This window comes from Schistocerca piceifrons, unplaced genomic scaffold, assembly GCF_021461385.2.
Source record: "Schistocerca piceifrons isolate TAMUIC-IGC-003096 unplaced genomic scaffold, iqSchPice1.1 HiC_scaffold_1976, whole genome shotgun sequence".
Classification (NCBI taxonomy): domain Eukaryota; kingdom Metazoa; phylum Arthropoda; class Insecta; order Orthoptera; family Acrididae; genus Schistocerca; species Schistocerca piceifrons.
Window position 1 is genome coordinate 67,501 of NW_025727874.1, and position 5,000 is coordinate 72,500.

Here is a 5,000-nt window from a genome sequence, read left to right on the forward strand (position 1 = left end):
CGGCCTAGGAAGACACGCTGATTCCTTCAGTGTAGCGCGCGTGCGGCCCAGAACATCTAAGGGCATCACAGACCTGTTATTGCTCAATCTCGTGCGGCTAGAAGCCGCCTGTCCCTCTAAGAAGAAAAGTAATCGCTGACAGCACGAAGGATGTCACGCGACTAGTTAGCAGGCTAGAGTCTCGTTCGTTATCGGAATTAACCAGACAAATCGCTCCACCAACTAAGAACGGCCATGCACCACCACCCACCGAATCAAGAAAGAGCTATCAATCTGTCAATCCTTCCGGTGTCCGGGCCTGGTGAGGTTTCCCGTGTTGAGTCAAATTAAGCCGCAGGCTCCACTCCTGGTGGTGCCCTTCCGTCAATTCCTTTAAGTTTCAGCTTTGCAACCATACTTCCCCCGGAACCCAAAAGCTTTGGTTTCCCGGAGGCTGCCCGCCGAGTCATCGGAGGAACTGCGGCGGATCGCTGGCTGGCATCGTTTATGGTTAGAACTAGGGCGGTATCTGATCGCCTTCGAACCTCTAACTTTCGTTCTTGATTAATGAAAACATACTTGGCAAATGCTTTCGCTTCTGTTCGTCTTGCGACGATCCAAGAATTTCACCTCTAACGTCGCAATACGAATGCCCCCGCCTGTCCCTATTAATCATTACCTCGGGTTCCGAAAACCAACAAAATAGAACCGAGGTCCTATTCCATTATTCCATGCACACAGTATTCAGGCGGGCTTGCCTGCTTTAAGCACTCTAATTTGTTCAAAGTAAACGTGCCGGCCCACCGAGACACTCAATAAAGAGCACCCTGGTAGGATTTCAACGGGGTCCGCCTCGGGACGCACGAGCACGCACGAGGCGGTCGCACGCCTTCAGCTCGCCCCACCGGCAGGACGTCCCACGATACATGCCAGTTAAACACCGACGGGCGGTGAACCAACAGCGTGGGACACAAATCCAACTACGAGCTTTTTAACCGCAACAACTTTAATATACGCTATTGGAGCTGGAATTACCGCGGCTGCTGGCACCAGACTTGCCCTCCAATAGATACTCGTTAAAGGATTTAAAGTGTACTCATTCCGATTACGGGGCCTCGGATGAGTCCCGTATCGTTATTTTTCGTCACTACCTCCCCGTGCCGGGAGTGGGTAATTTGCGCGCCTGCTGCCTTCCTTGGATGTGGTAGCCGTTTCTCAGGCTCCCTCTCCGGAATCGAACCCTGATTCCCCGTTACCCGTTACAACCATGGTAGGCGCAGAACCTACCATCGACAGTTGATAAGGCAGACATTTGAAAGATGCGTCGCCGGTACGAGGACCGTGCGATCAGCCCAAAGTTATTCAGAGTCACCAAGGCAAACGGACCGGACGAGCCGACCGATTGGTTTTGATCTAATAAAAGCGTCCCTTCCATCTCTGGTCGGGACTCTGTTTGCATGTATTAGCTCTAGAATTACCACAGTTATCCAAGTAACGTGGGTACGATCTAAGGAACCATAACTGATTTAATGAGCCATTCGCGGTTTCACCTTAATGCGGCTTGTACTGAGACATGCATGGCTTAATCTTTGAGACAAGCATATGACTACTGGCAGGATCAACCAGGGAGCTGCGTCAACTAGAGCTGAGCAGCCGGCCGCCCGGGAGTGTGTCCCGGGGGCCCGCGCGAACACGCAAGCGTCCGCTCAATCATTCTGCAAACAGGAGGAGGCTGAGCTCCCCTGCACAATACACCTCGAAACCCTCTCAGGTCCCGGCGGCGCGCAGCGCCGTCCCAAGTACTTGGTCGGGTTCGAGAGAGGCGCAATCGCCCGGAGTTAGGCGAGTAGACGCTTTCGGTGCGACCACCCGTGCTCCCAACTGAGCTTGCCGCTGCCGACAGAGGCCCGGGAGCGTGCTGTCGTGGCATTGCCGGCGGGAGACAACACGCGCCACCTACGGTGACCGGCAGCTCCAACGCCAGCGCCACAGAAGGACAAAAGCCCCACTTGGGTGCCGAAGCGAACTCTCCCAGCACAGCGCACGCGCCAACACATCCGCACAGCTGCGATACAAACCACCAGCGAGAACCGCTGGGGCGACCGAGCAGCAGACGGCGTCGCGGCGCCGAGCGCCGGGCGGCGGCGCATCCTCAACGCACACAGTCCTCAATCGGACCAGCACACTGAAGATGTCCACCGCGCTTCGCACCGGGCCCGCGAGGACCTACTTTGGCCGCACGGCGCCGCGCGCAGGGTGCGCCGGCGCGCAGCTGCGACGCCTGCCGCGTCCGTCGGCCGGCGCGCCTGCCACTGGCCGCCCCCACCAGCCGGCTGTAGCGCGTGCGCCCACGCACCGCGCGGCCAGCACGCCGGGAGGCGCCCCCTCACCGGCCGGGGACGGTCCCACCCAGCCACCGCCGCGTATCGCTTCACACCCAGATGCCGTTCAGTTTCGTCGGCATGGTGGGTATCGCTGGAACAACCGGTTAGTACCTCAACCTATCGTCGCCATCACCGATTCACCCCTAGCGAGAACAACCGCACCACAACAGGTTACCATTTGTTCATTTGCGTAACTTCACCAGAAAACGCAGGCGTCCATCGCCATTTGCAACTTCAACGATTATTGCATGCCTGTGTCAGGTGTCACGCCACACTACGTCTGCCCACATACACGCAACAAAATGTGCACGCCTAGACAATACGTGGAAGGTGGCCCCCGTACGTATGCGATGTCCATTGCTCGAACGACTGTCAACCGGCCTCTGTAGCATGTCGCAGATATGGAACGCGGTGCACCATGCCATCACGGTGTGTGAGGAGAGACGACTAGGTCCGAATACATCAACAGACAGCTCATGCTGATCGCCATCCACGGCGTCCGTTCCTCCCACACGTCTCTATGGCGTACCACACTGCAATCCAGCTCTCATAGGGAGACGACACGTAGCTGCGTGCACAATATTTGCACTGTATGGTCCGCCGTTTTTGGGCGCAGTCGTTGTGCGGTCACACATGTGCCACGATGTATCATTCAGTACATAAGGACGAATGTGCAGTACAGATTGTGGTTCACGCGTACGACATCAGCGGACAGTTGACACAGGCCGCACCACAACGTAGCCTGAGTACGTCGCATGCGAAGGGCATTGAACATGCAAACTTCTCACCAACCAGCTTGCGAAGGCAGGGGGCAAGGTGGGGACGTGGGGAGGGGCGGCATGTACGTCCTGCTGCCATCCACATTACAGTGTACAGCAGGAGCATGTGGAAAGTGAGCAAGACTTGCAAGGTGTTTAACATGAAGCGATACACAGGGGTGCGGGCAGTGCGAGTAGCGAACTATATTGCGAGGGTTGCGGGTGGGCAACACTACAGTAATTGAACGAGTCGTATAACAATTACAGAGCAGGTTTAGGCGACAACGTGGGTTACGTTAAGGCGACAACATGGGTTAGGTTAAGGCACAACATGGGTTAGGTTAAGGCACAACATGGGTTAGGTTAAGGCACAACATGGGTTAGGTTAAGGCACAACATGGGTTAGGTTAAGGCACAACATGGGTTAGGTTAAGGCACAACATGGGTTAGGTTAAGGCACAACATGGGTTAGGTTAAGGCACAACATGGGTTAGGTTAAGGCACAACATGGGTTAGGTTAAGGCACAACATGGGTTAGGTTGAGGCACAACATGGGTTAGGTTAAGGCACAACATGGGTTAGGTTGAGGCACAACATGGGTTAGGTTGAGGCACAACATGGGTTAGGTTGAGGCACAACATGGGTTAGGTTGAGGCACAACATGGGTTAGGTTGAGGTACAACATGGGTTAGGTTAAGGTACAACATGGGTTAGGTTAAGGTACAACATGGGTTAGGTTAAGGTACAACATGGGTTAGGTTAAGGTACAACATGGGTTAGGTTAAGGTACAACATAGGTTAGGTTAAGGTACAACATAGGTTAGGTTAAGGTACAACATAGGTTAGGTTAAGGTACAACATAGGTTAGGTTAAGGTACAACATAGGTTAGGTTAAGGTACAACATAGGTTAGGTTAAGGTACAACATAGGTTAGGTTAAGGTACAACATAGGTTAGGTTAGGTTAGGTTAGGTTACACGTTGTTGTACGGAAAGGTGTAGGGGGGGGGGGGGGGGCGGGGGCGGCAGGTTCGTTGATAGTGATTATAGTAAGTGAATGCTTGTGACATGATCAGATTTGTCACGTCAGGATGCACCTTTGGCTTATTAGAGGCGGCGCTCCAATTCTATGCTTGTGTGAGACCTGTGTCTTTGACTCATGTCATTGTTTGTGCGCTGTGACAGGAGGTACTATTGTGATGTTGGGTGCACCGTTGTATAGGACATGTGTGGGTGTTGGTGCCTGGTCTGCGCAATGGTGGATGTCGAAAGGCTGGGATATTGTATTTTCCGCACGGACCTCCTGGTCTGGTTGTGATAGTGTGGATTGTGTAATGTGGCGGAGAAGATGCACTGGATGTTGTTCCATGCTGGTGCTTACATATTGTATGTGCGCCTGTTAGAAGCAGAGAGTGGTGCGTGATCAGAGTGTCTGGCTGACGTGTGGTTCCCATTTTGGGCAGACTCTTTCAGCATGTATACGGACAGTTGTGTATATTTGCTGTAGTTTGATGGCTCTGCATTGATTACTAATCAGCGCCGTGTGTACGGGTAATCTGGTTCCAGTCCAAAATGTTCCATCTGTGTACATTAGTGACAAAGACTCCCCCCATGCAGTGGGGCTCGGTCTGTTATAACTCTTCCGCGTAATATATTTGCCCCACGTTTTTGCGACTGCGAGTGCGAGTGCAACGCGCATGGGGACCGACATGCTGATGGCTCGGTATCGGACGCCGTACAGTGAGCAACGCGATCGCGTCTCTCGCTCGTAAGTGGTACAGGTCGCGGCTCATGTATACGGACAGCGGGAATGTCGCATATTGGAAATAACTCTTCATGAAACGCAAGTTATAGGGGTGGATTGCACTTTACGAGTGCGGG

The 5,000-nt window shown here is 53.6% G+C and overlaps 1 non-coding gene across 1 annotated transcript in view; it reads right to left on the reverse strand.

Moving 5' to 3' along the window:
• LOC124741655 overlaps nt 1–1,608 on the reverse strand; it is a 1,909-nt gene extending 301 nt beyond the window's left edge. The window contains exon 1 of the ribosomal RNA XR_007010005.1: nt 1–1,608. This exon is cut by the window's left edge and continues 301 nt beyond it. This is a non-coding gene — a ribosomal RNA (small subunit ribosomal RNA).
• Between the last annotated feature and the right edge of the window lie 3,392 nt (nt 1,609–5,000).